This window comes from Galeopterus variegatus, unplaced genomic scaffold (genome assembly GCF_000696425.1).
Source record: "Galeopterus variegatus unplaced genomic scaffold, G_variegatus-3.0.2 Scaffold1786, whole genome shotgun sequence".
In the NCBI taxonomy this organism is placed as follows: Eukaryota; Metazoa; Chordata; class Mammalia; order Dermoptera; family Cynocephalidae; genus Galeopterus; species Galeopterus variegatus.
Window position 1 is genome coordinate 234136 of NW_007727897.1, and position 20870 is coordinate 255005.

A 20870-nucleotide genomic window follows, 5' to 3' on the forward strand; every position below is an offset into this window, starting at 1 on the left:
GAAACTGAAATACCACATGTCCTTTGTCATAAGTGGGAGCTAAAATAAATAAACAAATAAATAAAAAAGAGAAGGAAAGATACAACCACCACAATAATTCACTGAACTTTCAGAAGGAGAGAATGGAACTGAGGCCACCAGAGGTGGGAAAGAGGAAGAGGGGGTTAGCAAGAAATTGGTAAAGGGCCACAAAAAATGATTATATTGTGTAATGACGATATAGTAATAAAAAAAGGATGCTCAACATTATATGTCATCACAGGGTTGCGATCCCGTTGCCGGTCCCAGTCCGGTACGGGGGCGACAGTGAGGGTTGTGATCCGTTGCCGGACACGGAAAAAGACAAAAAAAAAAAAAAAAAAAACCACTTTGAGATACCATCTCACTCCAGTTAGGATGGCTAATATCCAAAAGACTGAGAATGGCATACGCTGGTGAGGATGCAGAGAAAAAGGAACCCTCCTACACTGTTGGTGGGACTGCAAAATGGTTCAGCCTTTATGGAAAATAGTATAGAGGTTCCTCAAACAAGTACAGATAGATCTACCACATGACCCAGCTATTCCACTGTTGGGTATATACCCAAAGGAATGGAAATCGTCATGTTGAAGAGACACCTGCACTCCCATGTTTATTGCAGCATTATTTACAATAGCCAAGAGTTGGAACCAGCCTAAATGCCCATCAACAGAAAAGTGGATAAGGAAAATGTGGTATATCTACACAATGGAATACTACTCTGTTACAAAAAAATGAAATACTACCACTCGCAGCAACATGGATGGACTTAGAGAAAATTATATTAAGTGAAATAAGCTAGGCACAGAAAGAGAAATACCGCATGTTCTCACTTATTTGTGGGAGCTAATAAAAATTAAAAAGTAAATAAACAAATGAACAGGGGCAGGGGGAAGAAGACACAACAATCACAACAACTCCTTGATTTTGTTAAGACATGTAAACAGATATGATGTTGATGGGGGGAGGGGGAAGAGGGAGGGAGGAAACAGAGGAATTGATAAAGAGACACGAAAATCAACTATATTGTATATTGATAAATTAAAATTTAAAGAATTTAAAAAATAAAATTAAAAAAAGACGTGGAGGAAACAAATGCATATTACTAAATGAAGGAAGCCAATATGACAAGGCTACATACTGTATGATTCCAACTATAAGACATTCCAGAAAAGGCAAAAATATGGATACATTAAAAAGATCAGTGGTTGCCAGGGACTGGAGGGAGGTGGAGATCAATACGTCGAGCTTAGAGGACTTTCAGGGCAGTGATAATACTTTATATGATACTATAATGGTTGATGCATGTCATTATACATGTGTCCAATCCCATAGAATGTACAACACCAAGAGTGAACCCCCAACGCAGACTATGGACTTTGTGTGATTACGATGTGTCAATGCAGGTTCACCAACTATAACAAATATACCAATCTAGTGGGAGATGTTGATAATGGGGGAGGCTATGAATATGTGGAGAAAGGGGGTATACAGGAAATCTCCGTACCTTCCTTTTAATTTTGCTGTGAACCTAAAACTGGTCTATAAAAATAAAGTCTTTAAATTAAAAAAATTTAAAAACCAACCAAACAAACCAGAAAACTTCCCATATACACAAAAATCTCCTGGACTAGATCGTTTAACTGGCAAATTCTAGCAAACATTTAAAGAAGAAGTGATGCCAATTCTGGACCATCTATTCCAAAAACTGGAAGAAATGGGAATATTTCCAATTCATTTTATGAGATCTGCTTTACTCTGATGCCAAAAACCAGGCAATACTGGACCAAGAAAAAGTAAGCAATCAATCAAAACTACAGATCAATATCCCTCATAAACATAAACACAAAAGTCCTCAACAAAATGTTTCAGTAAATTTTTCAAAAATAATGCATCACAACGAAGTGAGGTTCACCCCAGGAATATAAATAAAATCTAATATTAAAAATTAATCAATGTAACCCACTATATTAACAGCTCAAAGAAGAAAATCCATATGATCATATCAATAAGTATAAAAAGTTATTTGACAAAATCCAGCATCCATTCATAATGAAAACTCTCAGCAAATTAGGAACAAGAAGGAACTTCAACATGATTAAAGGTTATCTAAAAAACCTATAGCTAACATCATACTTAATAGTGAAAAGTGACTGCTTCCTCCTGAAAAGAGGGAACAAAATGAGGATGCCTGCACTCTTATTATTCCTATTTTACATATTCTGAAAGTCCTACCAGTGGAACAAGGCAAGAAAAAGAACTAAAAGGCATACAGATTGGAAAAAAAATGTAAAACTATGCCAATTTCATGACATCATAGTGTACATGGAAAAACCTAAAGAATCTATAAAAAACCTTTTAGATTTAATATTTTAAGCTTGTAGGACACAAGGTCAACATATAAAAATGAATTGCATTTCCATATACAAGCAATACACTAATGGAAACAAAAATTTTAAAAATACTTTTCAGATTACCTCCAAATGGAAAAACATAAAAAAGAAATCCTTGGATATAAATCTAAGAAAACAGGTACAGAAGCTGTAGGCTGAGAACTATAAAAAAGGCTAATAAAAGAAAGAAAAGACATAAATAGAAAGAAATACTATGTTCATCCATTGGAAGACCCAACATAGTAAAGATACCAATTTTCCTTAAACTGATCTATATATTTAATACAATTCCAATCAAATTCTTGCTCTTATTCAGTGAACAACATATCATGAATATTTTTCTATATCAATAAATATTCTCCTATAACATCATCTTAAATGGGTACACTTATTTTCTGGATTTCTCCTAAAATTATTTATCTGTTCCTTCGTACTTATGTTTAAGGTGCTTCCAGTATTCTCTATTATAAAAAGGACTTTGCAAACATTCTAATTCATTCTTTGTACACATCTTTATTTCCTTAAGATAAATTGTTGGAAATACAATTTTTTGGATGAAAGGATACATACATTTTTAATTTTTTGATACATACTGTCCAAATGCCCTCTAGAAATGTCTTTTATGTTTAAATTTTGACTTACAACTTACCTCCTCTGAAAAGCCTTCTCTGATCAGCCCTTTCCCATTGTTCAATCTGTATTTGCTCTTATTAAACTACTATTGTGTTTCTTGGACTATGTAAGCAATTACTGCTTTAAGAAAACATTAAGTATCTAGGTTATGTGCTTATAAAGTGCATGTGTTTGAGGAAATCTAAGAGAAGAGAAAATACACAGGGTGGTAAACTGATGGGCTATGAAATGGCTAACAAAGTTGGCATGAAAGGATGTCATTGGAATTAAGTGGGTAACACTATTTTTCATGAAAGGAGTCTATTCTAATCATTTTTAGATTTTCATATTGTTCTAGTTCGTGTGCCCATTAAAAGGCAGTAGATTCAAGTCAGGTTTGTGTTTTCTGTATTATCTTTGGAATTAGTTACTGAACAAAGTTCAAGCTCTGGAAATTCTTGTCAAATTCTCCATATCCTCATAATCTATGTACACCCTCTCTAGATTTCTATCATGCCTCACTTACAAAGTATGAAATTGAAGGCAACTCATTCCTTCTGACAGAAAAGTATAATCATCATTCAAAACGCTGCCTGTTCTGCCTCATTCCAGTTCAGAAATGAAATCACATGCATTAAATAAGAACATACTATCGAACTATGCATTTTCAACTCATAATAATTAGCTAGTACCAAATAGCTAAGTCAAACATTGTGAATATGTTTCAATTAAGAAAAATTAATTAGCTCTGATAATTATGAAAGTCCCTCTGTGTTTGTGCTGCCATTTGTTTGAGGGAATTATTTGCTGAGAATCACTTTCTGTACTTTTATTTCTATGTCTCAAGAATATGATTTTAAAACATGGCATCCTTTGTATTGCCAGATTCTTACAAATATTAAGCAAATATACTAAAGCAGGAGCTTATTTTACATAACCATATGTGTCAGACTAAATTTGGGCCAAGAAAGAGAATGAATGCAACTCATATCTGATTTATATTTGACAAATACAGAGATATCATAAGCTCCTGTTTGAATGCCTACATGTTGTTTCCATGACAACTGCATAAATATTTTCCTCATAATACACAGCCATCTTCATTCTTTACATCCCATTATTTATTTATTTCTAATCTCAGGGGAAAGCCTAATTTATTCCCCAGGAAAAATCAATCAATGATTTTCTTAATAAGTGGCATTTGAAGAGTAGGTGGCACAGTTCTTTTTATGGAAAAGCAATCTCCACCAACGTTTTTGCTACATGATAGAAGACTGGGGCAGAACAAAAGTAGTACTTGCTTTAAGGAAAGTGTGAGCACAAGTACCAATGAATAATCATTCAAAGAGAGATGAGAATGTACATTAGAAATGTACAGCAAGTTGGCAAAAGTGATCACATGCAACTCCTCTTCTCTTTTCCATGTGTGTGGAGTGTAATGTAGACTCATTTATGAAAAAAACCTTCTTTCATTCCTACAGAGTTTTGGTGGTCATTGAAAAAATTCCTTTGATTTCCTTGTGTGATAGGATGGTATAAAGTGGCTAGCAACTAGAGGCAAGAGAAAGACAACCCACTTGAAAGTAGATCAAATGACAGCAAAAAGGAAGGACAGAAGGAAACTACATCAGGTCCTTCACTTTGTCTATTCTTTGAGTTTGAGGTAATTATCACAGATTCAAGTGGCAACAGACGAAAAAGATGCCATATTGAACTTTAGCTATCACATTAACAACAATTTCTCAAAGTCCTCAAAAGGAGAGTGGATCAATTAACATTCTTCAGTGCTCAGAATACTCCAGCTTTTAGTTACCTTCTACACTCAGAGATCACGGGGCGTCTAAGGAGGCCCATTCAGGATGAGTGTGGGTATTTGCTGCTCCCTCTTCTGGGCTCTCCTGGCACTACTATGATAGCACTTAATATTTTGTTATTATTTATATATGATAACACCCCTCCAATCTAACACAGTACTCTGTGAAGAGGAGGGTGTTTAATGAGATAATGAATAAATTAATCTGTATTTATTCATAACATATACAAATTTCCTACAATATATAATGCGCCTTAGTCAAAAGATTTGTCTTTAAATAATTCCTTCTACCATTTCATCAGTGTTTCAATTCTCTTTGCAGTATTATTTCTTCCTCTACATCTACAAAGTGAATCTCTCACCATCTACTTTTTCATTTATCTCCAAGGCCCATGCCAAAGTATGGGCCAAGGTTCTTTTTTGTTGTTGTGTTTTGTTTTAAATAGATGTCTAACTGCTCCAGTACCATTTGTTAAAAAGATTAATCTTTTTTCATTGTAGTACCTCTGCACCTTTGTCAAAAATCAGTTGAGTGTGTCTACTTCTGTACTGTTTATTCTTTTCCACAGACCTATGTATCTATCCTTTTAACAATAATACACTATTTGATTACTGCAGGTTTTTACTAAGTATTGAATCAGATAATGTGAGTCCTCCAACTTTGTTTCTATTCAAAATTGTTTTGACTTTTCTAGTTCCTTCACCTTCCTCCCAGGAAAATTTAGAATTAGCTTGTAAACTACTACAAAAAAAATTCCTGCTAAGATTTTGATAGAGATTTCATATGATCTATAGAATAATTTGAGAGCTGACATCTTTAACAATATTGACTCTTCCAATAGTTACACACAGTATCTCTCTCCATTTATTGGGATCTTCTTTGATTTCATCAGTGGCTCTGTAGGTTTTCAGCACAGATGTTGTACATATTTTATATGATTTATACTTACGTATTTCAGGTTTCATAGAGCTACTGTAAATGGTGTTTTTATAATTTCAATTTCTAATTGTTAATAGTCCATGGAAATATGATTGATTTTTATATGACTGAATCCTGTGACTTTGCTAATTAACTTATTATTAATTCTAATATATTTTTTTTGGTAGATTTTCTGGGATTTTCTGATAGAAAATGATTTCATTTGCAAATACGGACAGCTTTACTTCTTCCTGTTCAGTCTGCACATTCATTTTATTTCCTTTTTCTTGCCTTAGTGAATTGGCTATGATATTTCTGCCTTGTTCCCAAAGAAATATGATTGATTTTTATATGACTGAATCCTGTGACTTTGCTAATTAACTTATTATTAATTCTAATATATTTGTTTTGGTAGATTTTCTGGGATTTTCTGATAGAAAATGATTTCATTTGCAAATACAGACAGCTTTACTTCTTCCTGTTCAGTCTGCACATTCATTTTATTTCCTTTTTCTTGCCTTAGTGAATTGGCTATGATATTTCTGCCTTGTTCCCAATCTTAGGAAAAAAGCATTCAGTTTTTCATCATTAAATATAATAGTAGCTGTAGTGTATTTATATTTGCACTTTACCAGGCTGAGAAAAATTCCTTCTATTCCTAGTTTGCTGAAATTTTTTGTTATGAAATGATGTGGTATCTAACCATTGAGATCTTTTTTTTTTTTTTAAATTTTTTGATATGGTGAATTGCCCCCTTTCATTCTGAACATTAAAACAACCTTGAATTCTCATGATAAAGCCTACTTAGTCATAATGTATTATTATTTTTTATATATTGCTGATTTGATCTGCTATTATTCTCTTGAGGATTTTTGTAGCTATGTCTGTACTATTCTTTCTTGTAATCTATTTAACTTGTTTTGATATCATGATAATACTGACTTCATAGAGTTAGGAGGTGTTCCATCTTCTTTTATTTCCTGGCAGAGTTTGTGTAGAATGATATTATTTCTTCACTGAATACTTCCTTGGTAGTATTTGCCAGTAAAGGCATCTGGGCCTAGAGTTTTCTTCAGTGAGAAGTTTTGAACCCTAAATTCAATTTCTTTAATACATATAGGACTATTCAGGTTATCTATTATTTTCTTCAGTGAGCTTTGGTAGTTTAGGTCTATCAAGAAATTTTTCCATTTAAAGTTTTGAGTTTATGGGAACAACGTTTTGTTCATATTACTCCCTTATTATCCCTTTAATATCTGTAAGATCTGTAGTAATGTCCTCCCATTCATCCCTGACATTAGTAGTTTATGTCTTTTCTCTGTTTTTCTGATCAGCCTGGTTAAAGGGTTAATTTTATTCGTCTCAAAAAACCAGCTCTTGTTTTCACCTATTTCTCTATTTATTGCTTTTCTGTTTTCTATTTCAGTGTTTTCTGTTCTTAATTCCTTCCTTATGTTTACTTTTGGTTTAATTTGCTCAGCTTTTTCTCCTTCTTAAAGTGAAATCTTAAGTCGTTGATTTGAGACGTTTCCTCCTTTCTAATCAGACATTTAACATGTTAGAAATTTCCCACTGCTTCGGCAGCATCACACAAACTTTCATATGTTGTGATTTCATTTCCATTCAATTAAAAGTATTTTATAATTTTCCTTGAGGTCCTTTTCGACCCAAGCATCATTTGGAAGAAGATTGCTTATTTTCCAAATATTTAGAGATTTTTCAGGTATGGTTCTGTTACTGACTTACCACAACTGGTTTATCCATTCATCTGCTGATGAACATTTGGGTTGTTTTCACCTTTTGGCTACTGTGAACAGTGTTGCTATGAACATTTATGTGCAAAAATTTGTTTGAGACCCTGTTTCCATTTCTTTTGGGTACATACCAAGAAGTGGAACTGATGGGTCATATGGTAATTCTACGTTTAGCTTTTTGAGAAACCACCAAACTTTATCATAGGGCCTGAAACATTTAACATTCCCACCATCATTGTACAAGAGGGTTCAATTTCTCTACATCCTTGCTAACACATATAATTTCTGCTTTTGTTTCTGTTATAACTATACTCACAGGTATCACTGTGGTTGGCACCTTTTTTTGTGAACACCTGCCTAATGATTTGGGAGGGTGTGCATGACTGTCCAGGAGTTTTGGTGCTTTTCCATTCTTGGCAGATGTGCAGTGGGGTGGATATGAAATGCTAGTTAAGAACTATATCTGGTGGGCTGACCCCGTGGCACACTCGGGAGAGTGCGGCGCTGGGAATGCAGCGAACGCTCCCACCACGGTTTCGGATCCTATATAGGACTGGCCAGTGTGCTCACTGGCTGAGCGCAGTGTGGGCGACACCACACCAAGGGTTGTGCTCCCCTTATCAGTCATGAAAAAGACAAAAAAAAAAAAAAAAAAAAAAAAAAAAGAACTATATCTGGAAATAAAGATACTGATTGTGTGTTTTTCCCTTTTGCATCTAAGCAAAGGATCTATGTCTTCTTTCCCTTTCAACAGTCCTCATATGAAACATACCTGTGCTTTAGGACAAAGTATACAATGGCCTATAGCACCAGAATGTTTTGTTTTCCTTCCTTTTTATATGCCAAACCAATGGAAGAAAACAAAAGCTGGGCCTGACTCCAAGAAGAATGAGTTTATTAAGGATCAAGTTTATTTTCATTTTCATAATTTGGCATTTGTAGATAAGTTTTCCTGTGACCATGTGCCAGAATTGTTGTCAAAAGGGACAAGCCAGAAAATGATAATGCTAATTTTTTTCTCTATTATTCTTTTGCTAGCACATGGGGATAATTACTTCAGAATTAAAGTACTAGAGGGATTGGGAATAACTGACTCATCTAACAGGCATTTTTGCAGATTTCCAGTTTTTCACTGTTGTAAGAACATGGTAGGTAAACTTCCCTTCTACTAACAGAAGCAATGGGGATATCTGCATTTATTATGGTATTCAATTACCTCATATGTTTAGTGATATTCCAACTGATTGTAATTGACTTGAAATATTTACTGCTAATTATAGCTGGCACAATGAATCAAAAGGTAAAAATGTGTTCTGAACACCCACACTAACCCTCTCCTTCACAACTGCTACAGGTCCCTACCTCTCCTTCCATCATCCTTCACCCCAGGATGAGGCCCTTTGTGAAGTAACTTCTAAAAAAAAAAAGCCCAGATAAACATCCTCTTTCTAGATCATCTCATAATTTTGTTTTCAGAGGCTAACTCTTCCCACACAACATGACTGGCTTCTTAATACATAGCAATGTTGTCTTGCTGGCAATGCATATGTGGAAGGAGAATTTCTACCACATGATACATTCATTTCTTGGTCATTACTCTACCAGAGAATATTTCTGCTGCAACTATCGCAGTAGTAAAGAATTTTTTTTTTTTTTTGTCTTTTTGTCTTTTTTTGTGACCGGCAATGGATCGCAACCCTCAGTGTCGCGCCCATACCAGACCGGGACCGGCAACGGGATCGCAACCCTCGGCGTTGCCCCCGCTCCTCGCTCAGCCAGTGAGCGGCCGGTCTGTATGTGGGATCCGAACCCTCGGCAGGAGCGCCGCCACGCTTCCCAAGCGGCGCACTGTAGCAGTGCGCCACCGGGCCGGCCCATAAAGAATTTTTAAAATCTAATGTTAGAGCAGATGTAAGCCCACAGAAATAATTGTTTTCCAACAAAAGTCTTAAACATTCATTTGTGAAACTAAAGAATAATGGGATCACATTCTTCCAAAACACAATGCAGATTTGACAGAAAGACAGTGGCACATTAGGTAGCAGGAACAAAGCCACAACACAACAGCATATCTCTACTATTGTCTAGAGCATGTCACCTATTCTAGTTCTATGCTTTATTTATTTTTGCTTTGAAATAAAAATAACATTTATTTTCCAATTTTAAAAACAATACAAGCTGGTTGTAAAACATTTACATATTCCATAACAGCATAAAAAATGCAAAATTAACTAGAGACCCACTACCCAGTTAAAAACACTACTGACATTTTGGTAAACATCTTTCCAGATCATCCTCAGGGAAAAAAAAAAGAGAGAGAGAGAAACATTGTATTATACATAGCCCTTTTTCCTCAAAGTTTAAAAAACTGAGGTAAAATATACACAACACAAAATTTGCCATCTTAACTATTTTTAAGTGTATATAGTTCAGTGGAAATAAATATATTTATAATGTTGTGCAACTGTTACCACCCTCCATCTCCAAAACTCATCTTGTAAAACTAAAATGCTATACCCATTAAAAAATAACTCCCATTCCTCTTTCCTTCTAGCCCTGGCAACCACAATTCTACTTTCTGTCTCTATGATTTTCACTACTCTACATACCTTATATGAAGTGGAATCATACAGTATTTACCTTTTCGTGACAAGGTTATTTCACTAAGAATAATGTCCTCAATATTCATCTCTGTTGTAGCATGTATCAGAATTTCCTTCCTTTCTCTGGCTGAATAATACTCTATTGTATGTATATACCACATTTTGCTTATCTATTCATCCATCAATGAACACTTAGGTTGCTTCCGCATTTTAGCTATTATGAATAATGCTTTTATGAACATGGGTATACAAATATCACTTCAACACACTAAGGCTGAATAATACTCTATTGTATGTATATACCACATTTTGCTTATCTATTCATCCATCAATGAACACTTAGGTTGCTTCCGCACTTTAGCTATTATGAATAATGCTTTTATGAACATGGGTATACAAATATCACTTCAACACACTACTTTCAATTCTTTTGGGTAAATATCCAAAGGTGGAATTGCTGGATCATATAGTAACTGCATTTTTAATTTTTTGAGGAACTGCTGTATTGTTTTCCACAGCAGCTACCATTTTACACTCCCACCAATTGTGCACAATGGTTTCAATTTCCCCACATCCTTGCCAATATTATTTTCTGGTGGTTTTTTTTTTTTATAGTAGCAATCCTAATGAGCAGAAAGTGGTATCCTAATGTAATTTTGATTTGCATTCCCCTAATGATTAGTGATGTTGAACACCTTTTCATGTGCTTATTAGATATTTGTGTATCTTTGGAGAAATGTTTATTCAACTCATTTGTCCATTTTTGAATTAGGTTGTCTGTTTTTTTGTTGTTAAGTTTAAGGATTTCTCCATGTATTCTGGATATTAATCCATTACCTGACATGATTTGCAAATGTATTCTCCCTTTCTGTGGATCTCCTTCTAACACCATTGATATGTCTTTTGATACACAAATTTTTAAAATTTTCATGAAGCTCAATTTGTCTATTTCTATTGTCATTGTGCCTTTGCTGTCATATCCAAGAAATCATTACCAAATCCAATGTCATTAAGCTTTTGCCCTAAGTTTTCTTCTAAGAATTTTATAGTTGTTATTTCTGACACTGAGGTCTTTTGATCCATTTTGAATTAATCTTTGTTTATGGTATTCAGTAAGGGTCTAACATAACATCATTCTTTGTATGTGAATCTCCAGTTTCCCAGCTGAATGTGGCTATACAGCTATCTGTAGCAAAAATCACAGAAAAGCTCTAATTATGCTATAAGTAGAGGTTTAACCCACACGTGGAGAATTTTTTTAAAAAATCACTGTTAAGATATTTTTAATGGTTAATGTTAGTACAGGGAAGAGTATTTAGAACATTCATTCTTTGGTATATGATTTATCCTGTATTACACTAATCTACTTGAATCATTTCCTTGAAACATGTCCTGTGTTCCTTACAATCATTAGGACTAGTACATGCTACTCTATTTGATTAACATTTTACAACCCCAGCATTTCACAGCAAGGAACTAGTTTTAATCAATTACATACCTATTCACTACCAAGACACAGTGACTTAAGCAAACAAATAATTATCCTCCAAAATCAAATTAATAGGCCCCCAATGAATAAAAGTTTAATTGTTCACTAGGATGCCATAAGAAATTTGCAAATATCTGAATCTTTATAAAACATATTGAAATAATTTTGGCCTAAGATCAAGATGATTTAAGAAGACTGATAAAGATCTTAAGTCTTTATATAACTTTCCATTCTACTTGAAATCTAACAATCTTTACAAATTCACAAGAAAAAATTTTATAATCTTTTCAAATTTATTTTTCCTTTTTATTCTAGATCCTGGAGCATTTTATACCTCTCAATTCCTGAAAGAATTAAAAGGTAGAGAGAAGGAGTAGCAAAGGAAAAAGATTAAATAAAAATAAGTTCTCAGATACAAAAGGAGAAAGATCAAGAGAACAGATGTCAAGTAAGGAAACTAAAAAACAACATGAAATAAAGTTCAGAAAATAAGACCAAAAAACCTTTGTATATGTTATACAAACTACACTACCATGTTGTTTGGATTATTTCTATGAATGTAAAAAATATCTGGTTAATGATGAACATTCATATGTACTAATATATACCATATTCTTTCTCAAATAAGCTTATGTTTCTAAATTAAGAGGTTTATAACTGGAGGGAAAAAAAACAATTCTTTTGAGCAAACATTAAGGACCAAAATAAGCCTGACTATGCTAAGTAAGTTAGAAGATTAACAGCTTTATCTATAGTTTGTCATATGTAAGATAAACATTTAAACTTAAAAGAAATCCTTTCAAGTCATCAAAAGTTCCTGGTGGAAACCTAACATGATAGGAGAATTCTGGTTACCACTTAAATTTGAAGCACTTCATTCATTCTGGTGACAAAGGTGGTCTTAGCAGCTAGTATTACATTCCTTTAAAATTTCAAAGTGCTTTGGGTCTTTCCAAGATGAACGTCTTTTCTTCCTTGCCTCTCATTCCTTAATTTGTTTTCTGAAGATAGCAATGTTTACTGCAAGAGAAAAGATAAAATAAAGTAGAGCTAAACTAGAGTAAACTAGTTTCAAATATACTGGACATCTTTCTTTCCTTTTGGATATTCCTAATTTCATCCTCATTCAATAGTTATAATTCATCTAATTCATTTTAAAAATAACTTCCTTACTTAGGTACAGACATGGATAGAACCTCATACACTCAAGAATTCCCCATGTCATATCTAAGAACCAAGTAATTTCCAAGAATAAAAGAGCACTGATGCACTTGAGATTTTTCTGAGACTTCATTTGATTGTCCTTGTAGATTTATTTTGCTAGAAGTATATTGATATTAATCGAACAATAAATCATAAACTCTACTTCTTCTTTATAAAAATATAATTCTAAGTCTCAATGTCCAACTTTGGTACAGCCTCTGTAAAATATGAAAACAGTTATCTCCAAATGCAAATATTTCACTAGCCACTTTGGAGTTTACTTTAGGCACAAGTATGAAATACATTTATAATTTGGTTTCAAAAATATTACGCATCACCAAATAAATAAATTCCTACCTACTTCTGACTCTTGGGCACCCAATATATATATGTTCAAAACTGGCCCAACTCCCAATTTGTTTTCTCTATAACACCAGGTACAAGGAAAATAACTGGAAGAGTTAAGTACAAAGTGAAAATAAATGTGATTATTTAAAAATAATTCCTGATTTACTGACATATTACACAATCAAACCTTTCAATAAATTTTAAGAAAACAAAAGCATTTTTAAATGGAAGGGTTTTTTTTAAGCATACCTTCAAACAATATCTAAGTTCAAAACAGCTGGTTAATTCATGATGAAAACAATATCCAATGTTTTTACAGTGCTTACAGCCATCATTTAATGTGCTACATAGCAATACTAAGCAGTATGTAGGAAAACTATTAACAGGAAATATAGGTATCATCAATATACATTTGAAGGAACAATGAGGCCTAAGATCACATATGCAGTCACTGGAAAAATCACTTAGTTTTCTTCTCATTATAAGAAGAGTCCTTAGAGAATAAAAATGCAATTTTTGCCAATTTTAGTTTTAAATTTGATTTTGAAAAAAAATCAAACACATGGGTACACAAATATTGGTAACCTAGAAAATGCATAGAGAGAAAGTACAAGAGAGAAATGAAATGATTTCCCAATGGTAAGTGTTTGGCTAATGGCAAAACCAAAATGAGAACTCAGGTCTTCTTACTCTGTCCTAATGTAGTATTCTATTATCCTCTTATAGTCCCTCCTGCGGTACCTTCCTCTAAGTCCCCAAAGTTGTTTTCTTCTAAATACTTTATCCTGGGACTTATAGATGTTCCATCATAATATAGCCATTAAAAGTGCACTCAAAATTATAAGAACTTCTTAGTTCTGTAAGTTAGTTTTTGTTTTTGTTTTGTACCAAATTTGAGAAGTTTTCAGCCTATATTTCTTCAAAAAACTTTTGTTCCATTTTCTCTCTTCTCCTCTGGGATTCTAATATTCATAAGTTTGACTGCTTGTTATCCTACAGGTCATTGAGAATCTGTCCTTTTTAAAAATCTTTTTCCTCTTCATTTTTTAGGTAGGCTACTTCTATTGACCTGTCATCAACTTCACTAGTACTTTCTTCTTCCATCTCTCCATCTACTGTTAAGTGTATCCAGTGAACTTTTCATTTCAGGTATTATATTTTCAGTTCTATGAATCCTGAATATTTTTCTTTTTAAAATTAGTTTCTACTTCTCTCTACAGAGTTACTCTATATTTTTCTTCATTGTGTCTCCTTTTTCCTTTAAGTTCTTGACCATATTTATAATAGCTGATTTAAAGTTATTGTCTGCTAATTCCAGCATATGGACTGACTCCTTCTCTTAATTGTGGGTAATCTTTTTCTCTTTCTTCATATATTTAATAATTTTTTATTGTACAAGGGACACTATAGATGATATATTGTAGACACTCTGGATTTTGTTATCTTCTTTTGAAGACTGTTGATTTCTCTTCTACTAGGCAGTGAAAATACAGGCTGATCATTTTGAACTTGATGATGATTTAGCCACAAAATTGTGAAACAAGGACTCTCCTCTCTCTTCTTTTAAAACCCTCAGAACCATGCCCCTGACCACCATTTTTAACCCGTTCACTACAGTATGGTCCTACAATCCAACCACCTCTTCAAGGCTCCACCTTTCAATTACCCTAATAGGATTTCCCACCCTCTTAACAGTCACAGTGGTGGTGAAGTTTCTAACAGATAAAACTTGGGGGACACAACAATTCAAGCTTCGGTGAGTTTTGGGGGAACATAATTCCATCCACTACAAATGGTTAACTGTCAGAAAAAAAAAAAGATTTCTTTACAGCTTTTGAATTTTGTAAAGGTTTTATTATTAAAACTCATTCTAGATTGATTTGACTTTTGCTTCTGATCCTGAGGGAGCAAACAGGTCCAGAATGATCATTCCATTGTAAATAACTAGAACACAGGATAAAATATAGGAAAAAACTATTTTCAGACCCAGGCAGTGCAGGACTGTGATCCCTGACTGAGAAAAGGGAAATAAACAAAGCAAGCCCTACCATCACCCAACCTCTCAGCCAGGAAGCCACTGACCACTCCAGCACAGGGAGGAAGAACCCAAATAGAACCTGGCAATCTTGCTGACTTGAAGAGATAGAGAAAAAAGTGCAAGAAGGCCAAGGTGGCTAGAATTTATGGGCAGAGTTCAAGGGAAGGGAGAAAATGTCCCAGTAATCTGAATAAGGATTCCCCTGACTGTTTTGCTAAATAAAAATTTGTACATGATAGGGTAAAATTTCTTGAGACCAGTAAAGGACTTCTAAAGAAGGAAAGTTAACAGGGATTTGTGACAAGAATGATTCTCAGAGCTGACATGGTGCCAAGAATTCAACAAGTTTCCTCTAGCAAGAAGGGAGAAACCTCATTGACTATATAAGGCAATCAGCAGTGACCTCAGAAGGGCCACACCATAGAAGTGGGGAAAAGTAGCCCTAGAATAAAGGCTAATCTAAATATGCCTGATAGGAGCTTATAAGCCAAGAAAGCCTAGAAAGGAGCAAACTAATATGTAATGAACAAAAATGCCTATTAGGAAAAGTCCAATACTCTTTAAAGGAATACAACAAAATTAAGAAATCAAGAATGTAAAATTCACAAAAATTTGTCATTTAACAGAAAACCACTAGACATACTAAGAAGCAGGAAAATGTGACTCATAACAAGAAAAATATCAATCAGTAGAGAGAGACTCGGAAATGACAGGAATGATGGAATCAGCAGGCAAAGACATTAAAAGGGTTATGAAAACCATACTGTATATTCGAGAATGTAAATAAAAACAGGAATATAGTGAAGACAAAAACAGAAGATTTTCAAAAGAAAGCAAAAGAAACTTCTACAGGTAAAAAATTATAATATTTGAAATAAAAATTTCACTAGATGAATAAGCAGTAGTTCACACACTGAAGAAAAAAAAAAGATGTTAGTGAACTTGAAGACACAGCAATATAATTTATATAAAATGAAACTCAAAGAGAAAAAGATGATTGTGAAACAATGGAAGAATATGGTTTGAAACATCTTACATGAGAACTGGTATTATGTGATATAGGTTGAGTATCCCTTATCTGAAATGCTTGGGACCAGAAGTGTTTTGGACTTTGAATTTTGGGGGGGGGGGGTTTGGAATATTTGCAAAATAATATCAGTTGAGCATCCCAAATCTGAAAATCATAAATCTGTAATACTCCAATGAGCATTTCCTTTGAGCTTCACAATGGCACCCAAGAAGTTTTAATTTTGGAACATTTTCGATTTCATATTTTTGGATTTGGGATGTTCAACCTGTAGTAGATTATAATAAGTTAAACAGGCATATTATAAATCATAGAGCAACCACTAAAATAAGTAGAACAGAAAATAACCTACAAAACAAATATTAGAACTATTACATGATTGTAGAAAGACTGCAGAATAGAAAGTCAATGTACCAATATCTATTATTTTTCTATATCTAGCAATAAAAATTTAAATACCATTTATAACAGCATTAAAAAACACAAAATACTTGAGTTTAACAAAACATGTGTAAGACCTATAAAACAAAAGCCAAATAAACTGCCAATACAAATTAAAGAAAATTGAAATAAATGAAGAGATATACCATGTTCATGGATTGGAAGATTCAACATTACTAATGTGACAATTCTCCCCACATTGGTCTATATATTTAATCCAATCCCAATCAAAATCCTATTATTTTTTCTTTGTAGATATGTATAAGCTGGTTCTAAAATGATTATGAAAATCCAAATGAATAAAATAATCAAAATAATTTTGAATATAAAAAACGAGGATTACTTATATAATATCTGACTTCTAGATTTATAATTAAGCTATTGAAGTCAATACAGTTTGATTATGACCTACAGATAAACATACAGATATGTGCAACAGAATAGAGAATCCAAAAATAGACCTACAATTATATGGTTAATTGATTTCAACATGGTGTTATGGTAATTCAATTTAGGAAGAAAGTATTTTCAACAAATGTTGCTAGAACAACAGGTTGGATGTTTATATAGAATGAAAATGAACTTTGCCTTCACCTCAAACCATATACAAAAACTAACTCAAAATGCATTATAAACCTATGAGTGAAAGGAACTACAAAACTTCAAAAAGAAAACAGGGAAAAAAATTCATAACTTTAGGATAAGAAGGAACCATAAAAACAAAACAAAACAAAAAAACCACAACAAAAAACCCACCTGATAAACTGTACTTTATCAAAATTCAAAACTTCTGCTGTTTTGAAAACATCCTTATAAAAAGTAAGTGGCCAACAAGTACATGAAATAGTTAAAACCACAATAAGATACCACTTCACACACAGAGAAAGGATAAAATTAGGAGGACTGACAATTTCACATATTGTCAAGGATGTAGGGCTGTGGTGCCCATTACAGTAGCTACTGAATTGGATGGTACAGTACAACATTTTCATCACTGAAAAGTTCTGTAGGATGATACTGATGTAGAGCATCTGAAATGCTCATAAACTGCTGGTAGGAATAAAAAATTTTACCACCATTTTAAAAAACAGTTTGGCTCTTTCTTTCAAAGATAAATAAAACTTACCAAACAATTCCACTGCTAGGTATTTACTCAGTAGGGTTGGTGTCATTGGAGACATAGTAGTGAGCTGGAATTCCCACTCCTTCCTAGAGGTAATAGGAGTCTCCTGCCTGGTGTTAGGGGAGGCTGAGTAGAACCTTCCACTTATATTCCCACCTAGTAGTAATGAGAGAACACCCTTTCCCCAGGGCAGTATCAAAAGTAGCCTGCCAAAAGATTTAAGTAAAATGCAATATCTCTTGACATAATATCCAAAATGACCAGGTTTTAATTGAAAACCACTCATCTTACCAAGAATCAGGAAAATCACATCTGGAATAAGAAAAGACAACCAATGGCTGCCAACACTAAGACCTCACAAGGATTTTAAAGCAGCCACCATAAAAATGCTTCAGTGAGCAGTTACTTACACACTGAAAACAAATGAAAAAATGGAAAATCTGAGTAAAGAAATAGAAAATTTCAGCAGAGAAAGAGAAGATATAATGAATGAAATTACAGAACTGAAATTGCAATAATTGAAATAAAAGAGTCAATGGATGAGCTCAACAACAGAATAGAGCAGAGAGAAGAATCAATGAACTGAAAGATAAAGTAATAGAACTTACACAATCTGAACAACAGGAAAGAAACAGACTTAATAAAGTGAACAGAGCCTCAGGAACCGATTAAACTATAACAAAACATTTAATATTCATGTCATTAGAGATTCAGAAGGAGAGGAGAAAACAATTATTTGAAAAAATATGGTTGAAACGTCCTCAAATTTGGCAAAATACATAAATAAACATAGAGATTCAAGAAGCTGAGTAAACCCCTAACAACATGAACCCAAATAAATCAATGACAAGACATGTCATAGTCAAACTTCTGAAAACTGAAGACAAAACCAAGAACAAAAACAAAACAAAAAACTCTTGAAAGCAGCAAGAAAGAAACATCTTACCTAGAGAAAAAACAATTTATTGACAGCAGATTTCTCATCAAAAACCATGGAGGCCAGATGGAACTGGCACAATATTTTTCAGGTGCTAAATAAAAGAGTTGTTAAGAATTCTTTAGCCAGCAAAAACATCCTTTGGTAATGAAGAAAAAAAAAATAAAAATATTTATAGATAAAGAAGAATTTGTCACTAGCCAACCCACCCCCAAAAGAGTGGATAAAGTTCTCTAAAGAGAAAAGAAATGAAAAAGATGGAACTGTAGTACAGTAGATTGGGATATGTTACATATATATAATATAATATGTAGAGCAGTGACAAAAAAGCCATCCAAAGATATATTCTTTAAAACACTACAGTGAATCAACATGGAATTCTAAAAAGTACAGAAAACAAAAAAATGGCAGACAAGTCTTAACATATCAACAGTTATCTGTATTTGCAATAGCCAAAAACTGGAAACCACCAAGAGATCCTACAACAGGTGAATGGTTAAATAAACTGTGGTGCATACATACCAAGGAAAACTATATCAACAATAAAAGAAACAAATATCAACAATAAAAAGAAACAAATTCTTGTTATATACACCACAACTTGCATGTATGTCAAGGGCATTACACAGAGTAAAAAAAAAACCAATCTCTAGGTTATATACTGAGTCAGTTTACATACATTCTCAAAATGATAAGATTATACAGATGAAGATCAGATTAGTAGTTTCTTAGAGTGCGAGATGGTAGAGGGGAGTGGGTGTCTGTGTGACTATAGAAAGGTAGCATGAGAGATATCACTGTGGTGACAGAATAATTCTGTATATTGATTGTAGCATCGGTTACATGAACCTACATGTGATAAAATGCCAAAGAAGTATATACTCATTTTTCACCAATGTCAATTTCCTGGTTTTGATATGTTCTCTAATTACGTAAGATGTAACTAATAGTGGAAACTGGGTAAATGGTACACAGACTTCTCTAATTCTAAGTTTGCGACTTCCTATGAATTTATAGTTATTTCAAAGTAAAAAACATAAAAAATGAATTAAGTGTGAATTCTTTAGGAGCTCACTATCAGGGTCTCTATGGTATCTATACGTAAATTTTTTCCTCTTCTCTGAAAAAAAAAGTACAGCAGCTTTATTCATAATAGCTAAAAATTGGAAACAAAGCGCCAATCTGAAAAGACTATATAGTGTATAATTCTAACTATTTAGCATCTGGAAAAGGCAAAACTATGGAAATAGTAAAAAGGTCAGTGGGTTGTCAGGGGCTGGAGGGGCAAGGGACAAATAGGTAGAACACAGAGGACATTTAGGGCACTGAAAATATTCTATATGATACTATAATAGTGGATACATGTCATTAAGCATTTGTTCAAGCCCACAGAATGTACAAGACCAATGGTGAACCCTAATGTAAACCATGGACTTTGGGAAATTATGATATCTCAATGTAGGTTCATCAATTATAACAAATGTACCGCTCTGGTGGGGGATGTTGCTAGTGAGGGAGCCTATACACTTGTGGGGACAGCAGGTATATGGGATAGCTCTGTACCTTTCTCTCAACTCTGTTGTGAACCTAAAATTGCTCTAGAAAATAAAGTCTTAAAAAAAAACAAAAAACTGGAAACAAACATGTTCATTAATAGGTGAATAAGTAAATTGTTATGTAGTCATGCAATGGAATACTACTAAGCAATTAAAAGAATGAACCACTGATACACATAATATAGGTGAATTTCAAAATATTAAGCTGAGAAAAAGAAGCTACAAAGGAGAATATACTGAGTAATTGCATTTATACTGTATTTTGGAATAGGTAAAACTATAGCGATGGAGTACAGATTAGTAGTTGCCTGGGGTTAGATGTAGGGAGAGATTTTGACCAAAAAGGGACAACCTAAAGGAGTTTTCTGGAGGGACGGGACTAGTTGTTTCTTGTTTGTAGTGGTGGTTACATGAATCTGTACACGTGTAAGCTCAAAAACTTATTTTAAAAGTCAATTTTAGGGCCGGCCCGGTGGCGCACTCGGTAGAGTGCGGCACTTGGGAGTGCAGCGGCGCTCCCGCTGAGGGTTCGGATCCCATATAGAGACCGGTCCGCTCACTGGTTGAGCGCGGTGCGGGCGCGACACCGAGGGTTG

General features: G+C 33.8%; 1 protein-coding gene across 1 annotated transcript in view; it reads right to left on the reverse strand.

The window, feature by feature from the left end:
- The window catches only part of PEAK1 (pseudopodium-enriched atypical kinase 1), a 155950-nt gene that overhangs the window by 129855 nt on the left and 5225 nt on the right, over positions 1-20870 (reverse strand). The window contains exon 2 of the mRNA XM_008578936.1: positions 12457-12621. The gene's annotated coding sequence lies outside the window, so the exon portion shown is untranslated. The remainder of the gene's footprint in view (positions 1-12456; positions 12622-20870) is intronic.